We start from the raw sequence: 18,485 nt of genomic DNA, 5'->3' as shown, positions 1-18,485 counted from the left end.
CACTTTTGAGGTTGTTGGATTTTTTTGAGGAACACAAGGCTTTTTAGGCCTATAGTGTAGAAAAGCCTCATTTATCAGTTTAAAACATTAGACTCCACTGAAAAAGGTAACATTTCCCATATTCCCAAACACGCTAGAGCCACAAAATTGTGCGATGAGGTAAAGCAGAAAATGGCCCCTGGCATCCTAAATTAAGGGGTATAGCATATTACAAACCCGAAGAAGGGCCAGTCCAAGACTTTTTGCTGCCTGAGGTGAAGCTACAAGCTGCAGCCCTCATGGCCCAGAAGCCAAATTATTTTGGCACACGAGGCAGAAAATCTCACAAATGCCTTTCCCCATCCTTCACAGTAAAATATAATCATAAGAATTTTATAAAAATGATCAAGTCTGTCCTTCTGTAAAGCCCTAATTGGCAACCTAGAGCAACTCCTTACTGTCCTTCCCTCCCTCCCTTTCAATCTCATCAGCTTTTGGGTTTTTTTTTTATTTTTTAATTTTAGACTCAGGTTGGCAACTGTTTCCCTCCAGTTCCTTTTCAACTGCAGCTCCCACAGTCTCTCATATTGCCTATTTTGGCCATGGCAAACTGGAGCTGTAGAGCAAAAAAATATTTGGAGGGCCTCAGTTGTCCGCCTCTAGTTTAAATTGGTCTCTGTGCCAAGACAGTACTCTGAGCCCTCATTTGGTCCCACTAGGATCTGCTTCACCTCTCTCTAATCCCTTCTTCTCCTCAGGATCCCAGGAACCCTTTCTCTGAGCTAAAACCCAGCCTAAACATCCCTCCATCCTTCCCCCACCCCAGAATTCAGGAGTCAACCCCTCTCTATACTTCAGTGCTTTTGGTCTCTATGGCTGCATCCACATTGCAGAAATAATCCAGTTTGACACCACTTTAATTGCCATGGCTCAATGCTATGGAATCCTGGGATTTGTAGTTTGTTGTGGCATCAGAACTCTCTGACAGAGAAGGCTAAATGTCTCACAAAATTACAGTCCCCAGAATTCCATAGCACTGAGCCAGGGCAGTTAAAGAGGTGTCAACAGTGAATTATTTCCGTAGTGTGGATGCAGCCCTAGAGTACCTAGAAATTCTGAATTAGCTCCAGTAATACTTACAGTCATACTTAGAGGAGACCTATTGGTTTCAAAAGCTCTGCTCTAAGTATGGTGAATTTTGCATCCAGCCCTCAGTGTTTTGGAGGGACACGATATACCTTACTGAAGTTAGGTGGCACTGGTAAGTAATGGGAATAATGTGGGGAAAGATGTATGAGAGCCAATGTGGTGTAGTAGCTTGAGTGTTGGATTACGAGTCTAGAGACCAGACTTTCAGTGACTTGAAAGCACACAGCAATGACAAATATATGGAGCATCCTTCCTCCATTCCTGTTGTGGCTGGACAGCCCCTTGTGCTCAGTGGGTCTTATTTGTGAGGCTGTGTTCCATTAGGAGTTGCAGGGAAGGTCTGTGGGATGGAGGTGGAATTCCTTGGTCTGGCAGCGACAAGGCTTCCTATCGACCCGACATGGCTGTGGATGCAACAGGGGTGGGTCATGTTACTCAGAGACGCTAACTCAGAAGAAAGCTGGCGGCAGACTTTGGAAGGAAAAAAGCGGGTAGTCTTGGTCATAGGGGACAGGATCCAGGCCTAGTAGATGGGAAGGAGAGCTGCTTGTAGGCTGGACTCCTGGGTTTATTGACGGAACAGTAGTGCGCTACTGTGTGAGACTGTATGCTCAGTATGTAATATTTTTAAGAGTTGGGGACTTTTGAGGTGGCCACTTTGCTTACTTCAAAACTTAGTAAACAAGCCATGCTCCTTTTGGGTTGCCCTGAGCTGATTCTGTTGAGGGAGTGCTGCCTGGACTTCAATTAATTAGTTAATTAACTACATTCTTGTTGTTGCTGCGTGTCATCGAGTTGTTTCCAACTCTAAGGCAAAGCTGTCGTGGGGGGTTTTCTTGGCAAGTTTTGTTCAGAGGAGGTTTGTCATGGCTTCCTCCTGAGGCTGAGAGAACATGACTTCCCCAAGGCCACCCAGTGGGTTTCATGGCCAGGCTGGGAATCGAACCCTGGTCTCCAGAGTCATAGTCCAACACTCAAAGCTTTACACCACACTGGCTCCTATATCCAAGACTTAATATTACTGTAAAAACTTGTGTATAAGTCTAGAAATTTTAGTCAAAAGTTGACTCCAGAAAACCTGACTTATCCATGAGTCAATGTAAGTAGTGTACTGTAATTCTTATTTTAAAAGGAACCATCCCCTGGTGAAAGGCAAGAGCATCATCTATTCCTAGGAGTACTGACCCCTCTCTATTATCCATTCGGCTTTTAGCATAAGCACAAACAATTATGCCTGCTGGAATTTTGTAAGTTCTTTTGCACTGGTTCCCTTTGCTTCATCTTTTAGATCCTTTCTTGCATGCTCATAAGTTTCACCCTCAAACGTATCCACAAATATCAAAATCCATCATTTTGGACCCAAAACCTGACCTCAACTTATACATGAAGTTGGCTTATAGTCAAGTATATACGGTACTTAATTCTTTGTATGGTGGTGAAAGCTGGACAGTGAAGAAAACTGTCAAGAACAAGATCAACTCTTCTGAAACATCAACTCCTCTGAAGCTGAAGGAGAGTTCAATCAATACCATCCAAGACTAATGAGTGGGTCTGAGAGCAAATCAAGCTTAACTCTCACTAGAAGCAAAGATGACTAAACTGAGGCCACTATATTTAGGACATATCATGAAATGACATGCCCCATTGAAAAAAACAAGGCTTGGTAAAGTGGAAGGCAACAAGAAAAGAGGAAAACTGCACTACAAGTGGATTGGTTCAATCAAGGAAGCTACAGTCATGAGTTTGCAAGATCTGAGCAGGGCTATTGATGACAGCAGCTCTTGGCGATCTCTTATTCATAGCATTGCCATAAGTCAGAGTTGACCTGATGGCAAATAACAACAAAAGAGAATGCCTTTCATAAAGCATGTGACAGCTGATAACCGTGTTATATTTCCTGTGTAATGAATAATATTACTTATTACTTTTGGGGCACAAAAATGATTTGGGGGAGCATTTTCAAATGGCAGGCTTTTCCTTACTTTCAGTGGTCCATTTTCTTTTTTAAAAAGAGGAATGAAAAATTGCAAGTATGAGGGAAACTAAACAACAGTAGTGGTTCTCTTTCTGATTCTTGTTTCTTTGGGCAAAAATCCAGTGAATAGTGCACTGAAGTGGAGAAAGGAGTTACAAGTTGTCCATCCCCACTAATAAGTGTAGTAGGAGGCATTGAGGTCCTGTGCGCATTCGTACAATTTCTTCTGTCACTCTTTTTTTCCCCTTCAAAACAATTTGTCAGAAAGGAAGTGATGGAACCACTGTATAATTTGTTTGTTAGCTCTGGGAACCATCTCTCTGGAAGCAGCCTGAGTGCCCAAAGAAGTTAAAATACTTCCCAGTAGGCCTTTTCTGCCATTATACTTGATTTATATCCATTTGATTAATGTTGAAAGGAAAGACCTTGCCTTGAAGTACTTTTCCCCTACCAAACTCCCTAAATATATTTTGGACAGCAATTCTCATGAGCCTCAGCTAAGTGATGAATGGTCATGGCAGTGGGAGACCAAAATGGTTGAAAGCCACCAACTTGGGAAAAGTAGCTTTAAAGTTTCCTTTGTCATGTATCTGTGTGTGTGTGTGTGTGTGCATACCCACACATTTCCAGGGCGTAAGTACCTTAGATATGATCATTTGTACCTGTGGGACTCCTAATGGTATTGTTGCTGCGATGTAGTGTTTCTCAAACTTTGGCTCTCCTGATCTTGTTGGACTTCGGTTCCCAGAAGCCTTTAGAATCCAGATATAAGTCTGGATTCTAAAGGTTCAAAATCTGGTGGGCCAAAGGTTAAGAACCAGTGGATTTGGGGGCATTTGAGTCTGTCTCAAGGTGTTCCTAGCCGTAGCAAATCAACTGAAAGTGTTTGGCTACAAGATGTCTTGATGTCTTCTAGCTCTTGTTGTTATTTGCTGTCAAATTGACATTGACTTATGGCAACTCTATGAATGAGAGATCTTCAAGAGCCCCCATCATCAATTGCTCAACTTAGGTCTTGCAAAGCCAGTGCCATGACTTACTTGATCGAATCAGTCTACTTATTGTGCAGTCTACCACTTTTCTTATTGCTTTCAATTTTACCAAGCATTATTGCCTTTTCCAGTAAGTCATCTCATCTCATATATCCAAACTGCAACAGCCTCAGTTTAATCATATTTGCTTCTAAAGAGAGCTCAGGTTTAGACCTATTCATTTGTCTTTCAATGGCTTTAAAAGATAATAAGGAGCAGGGGGAAAGGACTTTTAAAAGCTAGAGTGATAGGAACACACACACACCACATCCCAAAAAGTGTATCACGGAATAGAGATGGAATGAATATTTGTTAACTTTTGTTTTATACTCAAAGAGAATTTTCTGAAATCTGGAAATCCCAGAGAGCGGCAGAAAAGATTCTTCACACTTTGGGAAGCTTTTCAGGGCTATTTGTGCAGAAATGCAAGTGGTTTTTCTGCATTTAAATAGTGTTTGTGCAGGGTACTTTGCACAGAATGCACCATCTCCTGGACAGAGAACACATGTTCTGTACAAATCCTATAAGTTTATTGCACAGAAAAACCATATATAGTTCTATGCAAATACCCCCAAAGACTTCAGAAAGTGCAAACAGCAATTGAAAACTCTTCTTAGCAGGAAGCAAACCAGAAATATTTCTGCATATGGGGATAAAATAAGCAAAGGTTTCCAACACTGTCACATAATACTAGTTGATGGGGGCAAGAGCACAGGAGATCTATCACACACACACACACACACACACACACACACACCCCAATTCCTGCTTGAGGGTTTTGGGAAGCCAAAGTGGCATAGTGATTAAAATGCTGGATTGTGATTTGGGAGATCAAAGTTCTAGTCCCCAATAAAGCAAGAAAGTTGAGTGACTTTGACTCTGAGCTGTGTATACCACTTTGAACTCGTTAGAAGAAAGGAAGGATGGAAGAGATGATCATCATCATCCTTCATCTGATGGGGCACAGTCATTTGACTGGCTACTTCTGAGAATTTGTGGAGGGAAAGGAACATTAGGTGGACCACTTAGGAGTACTCTAATGGGTTCTTTAGGACAGCCAACTACTGTTCTTGGTTCTCTGGTCATGGAAATAGAGGACTGTGGGAAGATTGGGAGGTGGGGCTAGGAAAGAGAATTGAGCATGAAGACTATGATCTAGTGAAGCAGGGCAAGAATTGTTGAGAATGTAGACCCCCCTTTGCAACCTTTAGAATGAGAGGGGCAGGATTCTCAAGAGGAAGTGTTTGGTCACATTGGTAAGATGGTGCACCATACACTCCAGGTTCTTTCCAAGTGTGTGGTTTTGTGGGGAGCAACCTGTTAAATCAGAACAAACCAGTTTGGGGGGAGTGATTAGACCAAGGTGCCACAAACAGCATTGTGGTGGAGCTGAGTCCTGTGGGGTCAAAGGATGAGACTTTTTGACTGGCAGGAAAAATGAAATGAGTTAACCTTCCTCCAACAAGCTTCCATGTCCCCTTTGCAACTTGCGTAGCAGCTAGACTGGGGTAGGGGAGCTGGCTTGGTTCTGAATAAGCAATTACGATCCATTAGCTTTACAGAAGACCAAGTGGAGATGCAAAATGCTAGAAAAGGTTTGCCAGTATTGATTAACAAAGCTGATTTGGGGGAGGCATGGTCTCTGTGGCTGTAGGGACTTTCGTGATGAATGATTATATATCAGAATTGACCCGTGGGTGCAAGAAATTCATTGTTGGGGAAGCAGGGGCACATACTCTCCCTTATTTGCTTCCATCTTGTCCACCTGTCTTCCGTTTGCATGTGAGCAGATGGTAGCCGATTCCTGCAGGCGATGCGCTGGCCACTGTTCACCTGCCCATTGCCTCATTAGCACGATTGTGTCTCTATTACAATACAACAGACACCCTGCTTTCCTTCCATCTCCCCTCCCCACCAAGAAATATAGATCATGAAGGAGAGGCCTGTCTGGAAATTCAAGAGCCCTGAATTAGTCGAGTCCCCTTAATACAACATGGGTCCCCATGCTCCTGGCACTCAGCCGCCATCAGCATGGGCAGCTGTGAAGCTAAATGAGAATGCCAGCCTTCATGTTTTTTCACTGTCTCCCTCCTCTCAAATGCAAGGCCTTTGGGGCAGGGAATCCAACCCTTTGTGGGGGGAAATGAATGTGCTGTTCCTAGCGCACAGTTGTAGCCAGAGACCTGTGAAATGTTAAGCATTATTCCATCCTCCCTTCTCTACTGGCTGTGTGGGAGAAACCGGGCTCCTTCTTTTCATGTGTAAATTGGAAAGCTATTGAGTTTGGTTTCCATCAATTCCCTCCTCCTTTTCCTGCCTCCCCAGGCCTTGGAGACCTTGGCAGGGCAGTAGGAGGGAGATATTATTTCGGTTGTGTGGGTGTGCATGCTCTGCTCTTTCCTCCAGCATGGCGGTGACACTAACCAGCTCACACAAACACCTTCCAGGAGGTTCCCCTTGAAATCTCCCCATTCTCTTGTTCTGCCTCCTCATCTCCCTTAAACACACACACACAGCCCAGTGACTCACTGCATGCGGGGGTGGAGGATGGCGAGTGATTGAAGCGGCGTTGGCTCATTGTGGGAGCCAGAGAGAGAACTGAAATCCCAGTGTTTCCCCCCTTCCCTTGCGTACACATCACACATACACACCTTTATAGACCTGGCTTGTTTCCTTCTGTATAGTCTCCAGCTAGTCTGCTGGGAAGCAGCAGCAGCAGGAAAACTTGTGACAAGTGTACCACAGGTGTGTGTGCCTGAAGATTTCAATTTGGGGGGGAAATGTACACAGATAACCCCACCGCCTGTCTATGCTTCCAACCCATCCACCATTAGTACCTTCACAGGAGAGGTTGAGTGTTTACAGAAGGGTGTGTGACACTTCCCTGGGTTCATTGTATCTTCACAGCAGGTGAGAATCAGTCTCTCCTTCTGTCATTCAAGGAGGTGATCTGTACAAATGTCATGAGAACAAAGTGGTTGTCCTGGCAGATTTCTTTTGATGTGCCATCGAGCACAGATCTGAGAGTGAAGCAGTTATCTCCAGTTTCTTGGAGTGTGCCCTGTTTGTGGCAGAACATTTCTGCAGAACCCAGAGAGGCATTTTTCGGGAGATAGAACAACTCCCACAAGCCGCCAGCCAGCATGGCCTGAGGGATTCTGGGAGCTTTTGTCCACAAAACAGGAACATATCCAAGCTTTGGTTCCAAGTGCATTTTGGTTTTCCCAGAAAGCTTTTTAGTGATGTCCCAAGCAAGTTGTGTTACTAATGGTATTGAGTCAAGTTGTATTATGGCTGTGTGTATCTTTCAGTATGGTGTAGTGGCTTGAGTACTCGACTACGACTCTGGAAACAGGATTGGAATCCCTGCTTGGCCATGAAACCTATTGGGTGACCCACCTGGGCCAGTCACACTCTCTCAGCTTCAGAGAATGGCAATGGCAAACCACTTCTGAACAAATCTCACCAGGATAACCTCACAAGTTGGAAATGACTTGAAGGCACACAGTAACAACAACAACAACAACAATGTCTTTCAAGTCAAGTATGTACCTGCACATTGTTTGTCGACTTACGGCAGGTTTCATCAGGTTTTCTGAGCCACAAAATTCTCAAGAGGTAATTTGCCTTTGCCTTTCTTTGAAATTTAGCCCACAGCACCTCATATTCCCTGGCCGTCACTCTTCCAAGTACTAACCAGGACTGTCCCTGTTCATTTTCTAATATCAGACAGGGTCTGGTACCTTCAGGGTATTTAAGTACGTGTATGAATTTATATTGTGCTTTTAAGATACTGCCTAGCAAATGAACCTAGTGTGTAAATGTGAGAAAATGCACAACAGCTTCATAATGATGGGTGCATAGTGCATAGGATCAGCTACTGGGGGTAAGCAATAGGTCAGGGGTAGGCAACTGCAGAGGAAGCAGGGGGCATTCCTCCCCTTACATCCCCTGGGTAGGCTGCACCACTGCATTTCAGAACACCAAAAGTGACATTGTCTTATGTCCGGCTGCCGTTTTAGCCAATTTTCAGCAGTTTTTGGGCTGCTTCTTGGGTGAAAAAAATTGGCATTTAAAAAAAAATTGGTCAGGGGGCTTCAGGGGCCACATTTCTTGGTCCAAAGGGCTCCATTTTGCCTGCTCTTAAAATAGGTGATGATAATTCGTTCCATGCAGGGTCAATCTAACCATTAGTGTAATGAGGCATCACCATACAGTTAGGATGAAACCCATGTTCTAGTTCCCCATTGCACCACTAAACCGCCAGGACTAGTAATATTCTCTCCTTCTCTGACTTTCTGCCTGACCTACCTCAGAGGTTTGTTGTGAGAATAAGGTAGGGAAGAGGAGAGTCATTTACGTATGCTTACTTGAGCTCACTGGAGGAAAAATGGGATACAAATATATCAAATAATAATGCACCTCAAGCAGCAGATTATTTGGAGGCCATGAAAGGCCAGGGAATCGTTAGTTATTTAATAGTGCTTATTGTATTTTTAACTGCAGTGAGAGACGCATGTGAGATTTTCTGCCTGAAGTACCAAAATAATTTGACTTGCCTTGAAATGACTCATTTTGACTTGGTGATGGGGCAGTGCCTGTGCCTCTGCGTGCTGCTTTTGAGCTCATGGAGACCTCTGGTCAGCTGCTGCTGGAAATTGAACACATAGTTTAGCTTTCCATATCTTGGCATTCCCTAGAGGTGTTGGACTACAGGTCCCATCATCACAAGGAAACTAGGTACTTTCCATTGGAGATTTCTTAGTGCTACCATGCCATAGTTTTACCTATTCCATCTTTTTCTTAGATCCACTTCTTCCCAATGAGAGAAGTAGCATTGGTAAGAACACAGGAACAATATTAATGGAAGAGGGTGATTTCTGAATTGCTTCCCTAGTCCTATTCCATGTTTGAAGGCTGGGACAAATTGCAGGAGCCTGGTCTGTAAGTACCCTGACTTGGAGGACAGTTAGTTTAACTCTGTGGACTTGAGTCTGGTCCAAGTGGTGTTTTTTTGTGTTCTAAGGAAGGGTGTTGAAAAATACCTCAACAATGGGGTGGGTAGATGTTGTGTGGTGGAGAGGCATGTCTCTGTGCTTTTGTGCATCCATCCAGTGCATGTATGTAGTCAGGCTATCCTTGTCATAAGTATATGTGGTGAAGAACTGGAGAACAGTCCTTTTTTTGGACCACAACTCCCAAAATCCTCCACCTATCATGGCCATGCAGTTGTAGAAGCCCTGGTGGTGCAGTGGTTAAATGCTAGTACTGCAGCCACAAGGTTATGAGTTCAATCCCAGGGCTCCAAGGTTGACTCAGCCTTCCATCCTTTCATAGGTCAGTAAAATGCATACCCAGCTTGTAGGAGACAATTGGCTTACAGATTGTAAACCACTGAGAGTGCTGAGTTCACTGATAAGCAGTATAGAAATGTAAATATATTGCTATATTGTAGTCCAAACAAGGGATTTTTCTAAGCTCTGCTGTGGTGGTCAATAATATTTCTGACTGAAGCAATGGAGAAGATAGGGCCCTTGTCTGCAGACTGGCAGCTGAATTTTGCTTTGATACTGATGTCAGGAAAGCAACCTCTATGCCAGTCCCTATATCTCCCTCACATGGATGTTGTTAGGACAAGGAGAGTCAATTCAAGAAGGGTGTTCATAAGTTGGAGCATGTCCAGAGGACAGCGACCAAAATGGTGAAAGGTCTGGAAACCATATCCTATGAGGAGTGGCTTAAGGAGCTGGATATGTTCAGCCTGGATAAGAGAAGGTTAAGGAGTGACATTTTAGCCATGTTTAAATATTTGAAGGGATGTCATATTGGAGATGGAACAAGCTTGTTTTCTGAATGGATTGTTTTCTGATGCTCTAGAGATTAGGACACAAAGAAATGGATGCAAGCTACAGGAAGCGAGATTCCTCCTAAATATTAGGAAGAATTTCCTGATGTTAAAAGCTGTTTGACGATGGAACACACTGCCTCAGAGAGTGGTGGACTCTCCTTCTTTGAAGGTTTTTAAACAGAGGCTGGATGGCCATATGTCAGGAGTCCTTTGATTGGGTCTCCCTGCATGGCAGGGGGTTGGATTGGATGGCCTTTGTGGTCTCTTCCATCTCTCTGATTCTATGATTCTATGTACACTACCTGAAGCTTCTTGCAGAAGACAGAATATATATGCAACAGATAAATAGATTCACTGGAATAATTTACATATCCAAATATAAACCCGCCTCAGTTATTTCAGATCAGGAATTTGTTCCAAGAGACTAATTTAAACCTAACATTTGCTATTTTTAAACATTTGGGAATTGGTGGAGACCCTTCCTGATCTACTACAAATCTACCAGTTGATTCCATTCTACCATCTGCTGACCTCTGCTGCTATAAATATGACTAAATCTGAATCACAGTTTGGAGCAGTTACATTTTACACTACCAGCTGGGATTTTGTGAGTGTTGTAGTCCAAAAAAGTGACTTTGCCCATGTTCTCTCCTTTATATATCTGCATAAACTGCCGTGCATGTCTTCCTGTTGAGTGCCACAATGTCAAGGTTATGCATGTTTTTCAGGTATGTGGAAGGTGCTATAACAGGATGTTGTAGTGTACAATCAACGCCCATGTTCTGATGCTGAAATCTTGGATTTTTGAAATCTAGGTTCAATTTCCTGCTAAACTGGAAGGGTTCACTGGATAGCTTTACAGAAGAAGCACTTTCTTGGCCTCATTTCCTTGTCTCTGAATGGGGAATATCAGCAGTCTTTGTTAGGTATCCCCTGTGAAGAATGAACAAGATAAATATTGCAGGGGATCAGGGAAGAAACATATTGCCTGTCAACAGTAGTTTCAAATCCTTGATTATAATCACAATGACTAGAAAATGACAAGATAACCAACTGCCAAATCTCACAATAAAAAAAGGAAAGAATATGGAAATTTACCAGAGTAAAGAACAATTCCTATTCTGCCTACTATTAGAATGATACAGTACTTAACATTGTTTTAAAATATTGTTGTGCTTGATATGGTAATTTATTTACCTTTTAACTTATTAATCGTTGGGGTTGTTTTAGATGTACCCTGTTTTAATTCATGTTGCGAGATGCCTTGCTCTCCATGGCAGGACAAGGGCAGGATATTAATTAAGTAATCAGTTGAACAATAAAGTAAGTAACCAAACAATTAATTAATTAAATGCCTTTCTTGAAGCAGTAAGGCCCAGAAAAATAGTTGCTTTCATCTGTTGCAATGTAATAGTTGAATGATAGTTACAGTCCCTCAACCCAATGCCTTTTGTGGTACTTTAAGGTTATCTCCCAGCATCCCTTTCCACTGACTGCTGGTATTTGCAGTCTAACAACATACTGTATCAGGGCCAATCATTCCCATCCTCTATTTAGAGGATTAAGAGTGCAACTCACTTACCTCGGATTAAGATCCATTAAACTCTGTCTGCCTGCCTGCCTGCTTGCTAGAATGACTGGAATAATGAGCAGAATGTGCATAGCTTTCTTGGAACCAAAACACACTGCAGAAATAATCTAGTTTGGGACCGCTTTAACTGCCCTGGCTCAGTGCTAGGGAATCCTGGGAATTCTACTTTATTGTGGCACCAGATCTTTCTGACAGAGAAGGCTAAATGTCTCACAAAACTACAGTTCGCAGAATTCCCTAGCATTAAACCAGGGTAGTTAAAGTGTTGTCAAACTGGATTATTTCTGCTGTGTGTTTTGGACCTTGGTCATCCTTTTCCCACTATTGCAGACCACTTAACACTTAACATGGCAGTCTTATAACATGTCTACTCAGAGGTAAATCCCATTAAGCTCATTGAACCTATTTACTCCAATGTAACCATTGTAGGATCACATCATATGAACAATTTTCAAAATTAATTTGTTCACATTGGCCTGATCTACTCCTTAAAATGTGCATTCCATTCTCATCAACCTCAGACTTGGCATATTTGTTCAGTTTGAGTGTGTCATTTTTTAAAATATGTGCATGTATCCAACTCCTCTTGATATTTGTAAGCTGCTTTGTGGGGATATCTCTCTGAAAAGCAAGCTATCAATCTACCGGATTGATTGGTCAGTCCTAAGCAATGGTAAAGTGGTAAATTAAGAAGTTTACACACTAATGGTGACAGTCGTCCCAATGACTTCAAGGAGAGTTCACTACTGCCTGGAACCAAGGCAGTACTTGCAATTTTCATCTCTACCAGGAGTTGGTCTTTTGTAGAGCTAATGGAACTTCACCACCTATCATGATATTGACATCACTATACCTTAGTGACAAGGATAGTTCACAACAATATACAGCTGCTGGGAAAATCCTTATCCTCCTAAATTATACTGTGGATTTCAGTTTAACTCAGAGGGACTGGAGAGTTTAAGAGGAGTGGCATGTGACACCAGCATCCCTGCTAATAGCAAGTCCCAACATGTTAACTCTGCAAGCCTTGACCTCACTACACCATTGCTTCTGAGCAGACATGTTATATTACATTATACTTCAATGATGAGTGTTTATAATTGAAACCTCCTCCATCAGATTCTGTGTCTGTTGCCTATGGAAGTCTGCCATTAATGAAAAGGCTACAGTCCTATAAACCAGAGTGGGCAACTTGTGACTAACCAGACACTGTAGGACTGCAACTGCCATCATCAATCACTGTAGGTTACAGCAGCTATGTACAATGGGAATTGCAGTTCAGGAACATCCAGGAGATGACACTTTGCCCATTGTGGACATTTCTATGGGATTAGGTCTCCCTGACCACTGTGAGACTTGCAACAGAGCAGACATACACAGGGATCTCTCAGCAAAAGCATCAATTTTCAGACACTACATCACTCTCCCTTATCTAATAGAAATCAGTTCCTCCTATTTGTCTTCTTTTGCTGAAATGTAAGAATAAACAAACCAGAAATATCAGGCACATTATCTTACTAGCAAGTTCCCAAATAACTTTCATGGCCCATAGCCAAGCCAAGCCAACAGTCATCAATATGACTTGAGAAATGCTTTCTCTGCCATATTGGATCAATATCGTGTATATGCCGAGAAGAGATGATGACGATGACCACAATTATTATCATCATATGCTTTCTAAAATTGGATTTAAATAGCCCATAGACAAAGAGTCTTCAAATAGGTTTGAAGTTTGTTGCTGTTGTTGTTATTGTTGTGTGGCTTCAAATCTTTTCCAACTTACGGCGTCTTGGCAAGATTTGTTCAGAAGAGGTTTGCCATTGCAAACTGCCCAAGGTCACCTAGTGGGTTTTCATGGCCAATCTGGGAACTGAACCCTGGTCTCCAGAGTCGTAGTCCAACGCTCAAACCACTACACCATGATGTAGAGTAGTCCAACAAAAGGAACTTCATCAGGCTTTGGACAAAAGGCAGTCCTTCATGTAAATGTTCCCAAGTTGTTTATACAGCATGTTTTTCATTATATTTCCAAGTGAAGAGTATGTATTTGACCATGTGCAGGGTTGTATTTCCTTCTCACAGAGTCACCACTTCGGCTTATTTTCACCATTACATTCACATCAAAAACAGTGATACTACATATCAAGAGAAACTACTTGCCATCCATAATAATTTCTTCCTTCCCCTGCTCCCTTCCTCTAAATTTTAAGAGATTATCCTATGCTGAAGTCTAAACATTTGTTTTGTTTTGATATTTATTATTTGTTATGGCCTTCCTCAGAAGTGCTTGTTGTACAGTAACCTCCAGTGTTCCTCAGTTTTGACTATGAAGTTTATCACATGAAGGAGATCAGGAGTTTATCCCGTGAATATCCCAGAAAAATCACGTCATTATGCATAACAATTTCCCACAACATCACACAAAACCAGTCATTAAATTGGTCACAAAGCAGCATTAATGTGCATCTTTTTATTTTGGGGATTTCAGCGACAATGCATTTACGGTATCACTTTATTTGCACAATTGCGTGTGATAATCATTCGCACAATTACTTGCCATTTCCACTTAATTTTCAGGATGCTTTAAATGTTCTTTAATCTCTCTTTAATGCCGAAATAAGCCCCAGCTATGGCTGATGGGAGTTGCATTCTAACAATATCAGGAGGGCTGGATTTTGTGTAAGCTGGTTTAGAGTGGTGTATGTGGTTCTTCTTCCCCCCGTCTCCTCACAACGTCCCTGTCAGGTTGTCTGAGGCTGAAATCACACTACAGAAACAATCCAGTTTGACATCACTTTAACCCCCATGACTCAGTGCTATGAAATTCTGGGTGAGACATTTAGCCTTCTCTGCCAGAACGCTGTGTGACAGAACAAACTACAAATCCCAGAATTCCATAGCATGGATCCATGGCAGTTAAAGGGGTGTCAGACTGGATTATTTCTGCGCTGTGGATGCAGCCTAGGTTCCAGAGTCGCGCACTTGATCAGTTTTGTGGCTGAACAGGGAATTTAAACCCAGGTCCCTATGTGTATGTCTAACTGACAGAACACACTGGCTCTCCATTGATAGCTCCCATACCTCTGACTCATAGCCTAAGGGCATGACTTCTAAGACGGGGGACTTGTTTAAAAGGCAGACTTGAGCCCCAGCAGTCCTATCTTCATAGAAAATTAAACGCTCCTGCTCACACAAGCATGCTAGAATTAATTTTCCCCCCTGTAAGCATCTTTGGATAGTCAGTGTGGTGGCACAAATGCGCTTTGGTGTTCTCCCAGTTAGTGCGACGTATTGATGCCCATGTGTGAGATATGGGAAGCTGTCATAGATGAGTGAGACTCTATGTCCAGTTAACCCAGGAGTGGCTGCTTTATTGAGCAAGGGCTCAGATAGAGGAAGTCTTTCTGACCCTTGTACCAGGAGACGCCAGGAACCAAACCTGGGGCTTTTTTTCATAGAATGCATAAATGGTGCAGCTGAGCTGCATGATTCCCTCTCCATTACTGAAGGCCTGGCCTAGAACATATGTTAAGGAAATTTGAATGGAGAAAAAAGATTGCTTGCATTGGCTGCCACTGGGATGGATTTTTTGAACCATGCCTCACTATGTTTTGGAAATAAATAGAAAGATTCCCCCACCCACCCACACCCCAGCTGAAAAAGATCTCACATATTGAAACGTGCCCACGATAAAGAACAAACCATGTCGCTCTTTTCTTTATATGCTCCCAAATCACTGTCCCTCAAACAACTGCTCCTCCTCCTTTTCCCAACCAACAAACAATATGGCAAAGTATTTGTCAATACTTGTCAAATGGTTGATCGGGGCCCCCGCATTTGAGTCTCCAAATGGATGGTTCACATGGGAAGTATTTTAAATGCAAATGGGTGGTTCACATGACCAATATTTAAAAATGTTAAACAGGATAGAGAAATAAATAAAGAGAGTGAAGGGAGCCCTGAGTAACATTACCTATGCTCTCTGGTCACATGGAGGTGGATGCTGTTGTGTGCTTTCATGTTTTCCCCAATTTATGGTGATCCTCTCATGGAGTTTGCTTGGCAAAATTTGTTCAGAGGAGGTTTGTCATTGGCTTCCCCTGAGACTGAGAGCATGTGACTTGCCCAAGGTCACCCAGTGGGTTTCATGGCCGAGCCATGGGCCTCGAACTCTATGCTCCAGAGTCGTAGTCCAAGTACGTATGCCACACTGCTCCCCTGGAGTTATGGACCAAAAATCCAACTGTTAGTCCCAAACAGAGTAGACTTCTTGAATCAGTGGAGCCTACTTGAGCATTAACTTACCAAGTACGAGCCAATTTAAATGACTCGGGCCCTGCTCAGACCGGCCTGAAAGACCATCCTAGGGGTGGAGTTGGGGTGTCGCATCCAAATGACACATGCCCCAACTCCCCCCCAGGACACTCTGCATGGCGTCATGGCACTCCATACAACGCAGCACTGAAGGAGCACCATATAGCTGCAGCAATGCGGCTATGGTGCCCTTTCAAAGGTGCAAAAAGGAGCCAGATCAAGGTCGCAGCATGAGGTTGACAAAGCCCCAATCCGGTTGAAGAAGGGGTGGCTGTACAGCCCCTCAGTTGGACAGTTGGCTTTAGGACAAGGTGGGAATTTTTCATTGCTCATGATGTTGTTGGACTGCAGGTCCCAACATTCTTCTCCATTGACTGTGCTTGGTGGAGAAAATGGGAGTTAAAGTCCAACATCTTGAAAGCTCCACAGTTCCCATTTTGGATTTAGGCCAATGTTCTCTCCTCTATGACTGTTTGCTGGGGAGCATGGGGAGCCTTCAGTGTTCCAATATGTATAGCCATTTACTAAATGGTAGCACAGACCTGCAAAGAAAGAGCCTGTGATGGATGTATTTTGGGAATGCCAGCAGGCCCGTCGAACAATGCTTGCTTGCAAAGTCCATATCTGTGTGCAAGGGGGAGCTGTCACATGCGCCGTAGCCTCACGCCTGTTTTTGTGAATTGTAGTTATCTGCTTTAGCCCTGGAGGCAGCTGGCTCACTCGCACACTTTTTCTCATGCTCCCTCTGCCCAATGTTGTCCCCATGCGGGCTGGCAGAAGGCTGGGCTGGCGCCAGCCTTGTTTGCACAGGGTTCCCTAATGTGATGTGGCAGGAAGCATCTGGATGCATGGCATTGACGGGGTCCTCCTGCCAGTGCTTTGACCCTGGTTGTGGGGTGGCAGAGAGCGGGAGAAGGGATTTTCCAAGGCTATGCCTGGGCCAGACAAAGTCCCCATTCTTTCAGAAAGCCAGGCCCTAGGACTGCATCAGTCAATCCAGTGCTATTTGAGTACCTTTGGGGGCATCCCTAAGAAACCCCCCCCCCATTTCTCTCTTTTGCATGGGGTGGCAGGATATCACCGAAAACAGGATGCAATGGCAAAGCAGCAGACAAATAGTAAATCCCAATGTGTTTACAATTTATATGTGCTAATTAGAGAGCCAGGGTGGTAAAGGGATTGACAGCATTGACTGGGACTTGGGAGATCTGGGTTCTAGTCCTCACTGTGAGCTGTGGAACTTATGGGATCCATGACCCAGTCACTTTCTCTCAGTCCAGCCTACATCATAGGTTTGTTGTGAGGATAAAGTTGTTTTTCTTATGTGCCTCCAAGTTGACTCTGACTCACTGTGTAACCCTACTTTAGGAGTATTTTGCCAAGATTTGTTTGCCACTGGCTTCCTTTAAGGCTGAGAGAATGTGAATTGTTCAAGATTGCAGAGTGAAGTTGAAGGCTTTCATGGCCGGCACCCATAGTTTTTTGTGGTTTTTTCGGGCTATGTGGCCATGTTCTAGAAGAGTTTATTCCTGATGTTTTGCCAGCATCTATGGCTGGCATCTTCAGAGAATGTTGGCATAGAAGAGAGCTGGATATACACACACACACACACACACACACACACACACACACACACTGTAGGGAGGAAATTCCATGTTAATCTGTGTATTGTTCTGTTGTTGATGGCAGGCCCTCAGGGTGGGAGGATCTGCAAAGGAGGATTAGTGTCTGCTAATTGGTTATCATTATTTGCTGGGAAAGTTCCTGACCCTGGGTGGTTTCTCATTTGCATTTGCTGAGTCCTCATTTTGCTATTCTTCAGGACTGGTAGCCAAACTTTGTTCACTTTAAGGGTTTCTTCTTTCCTGTTGAAATTATCCATAAACACTTGCCATTATGGGTCATGGTACAAATCTATCATCTAGCCACATTGCCATTGCCAAAAGGCTGTGCTATCCATGGCTGAGCTGAACAGTTCCTTCTGGGATTGATGATCAAAGGGCTAGGCAGAGATTGTTGTTGTGTACCTCCAAGTCATCTTTTACTTATGATGACCCTAAGGTGAACCTACCATAGAGTTTTTTTGGCAGATGTCTTCAGAGGGGGTTGCTAATGCTCAAACCACTATACCACGCTGGTAAGAGTTGGAAGAGACCACAAGAGCCCAAAGCAGTCCATACAGATGGCCATCCCATTTCTGATTAAAAGGCTGCAAAGAAGTAGACTCCACCCTCCAGCAGGTCTTACCATCAGGAAGTTCTTCCTAATGTTTAGGTAGAATCTCGTTTCCTATATTTGAAATCCATTTCTCTATGTCTTAGTCTCTGGAGCAACAAAAAACAAGCTTGTTCCATCCTCAGTATGACATCCCTTCAAATATTTAATCATGAATGTCATGTCACCTCTTAACTTTCTTTTCTCCAGGCTAAACATACCCAGCTCCCTAAGCCTTTCCTCATAGGGAATGGTTTACAGACCTTTCACCATTTTGGTTGCCCTCCTTGGGACATGGTCCACCTTGTCCACATCTTTCTTGAATTGACTCTCCTTGTCCTAACAACACCTCTGTGAGGTAGATCACACTGATATAAGAACACC

The sequence above is a fragment of the Sceloporus undulatus genome, chromosome 6, assembly GCF_019175285.1.
Source record: "Sceloporus undulatus isolate JIND9_A2432 ecotype Alabama chromosome 6, SceUnd_v1.1, whole genome shotgun sequence".
Lineage (NCBI taxonomy): Eukaryota > Metazoa > Chordata > Lepidosauria > Squamata > Phrynosomatidae > Sceloporus > Sceloporus undulatus.
Note: the sequence above shows the minus strand (reverse complement) of the source record.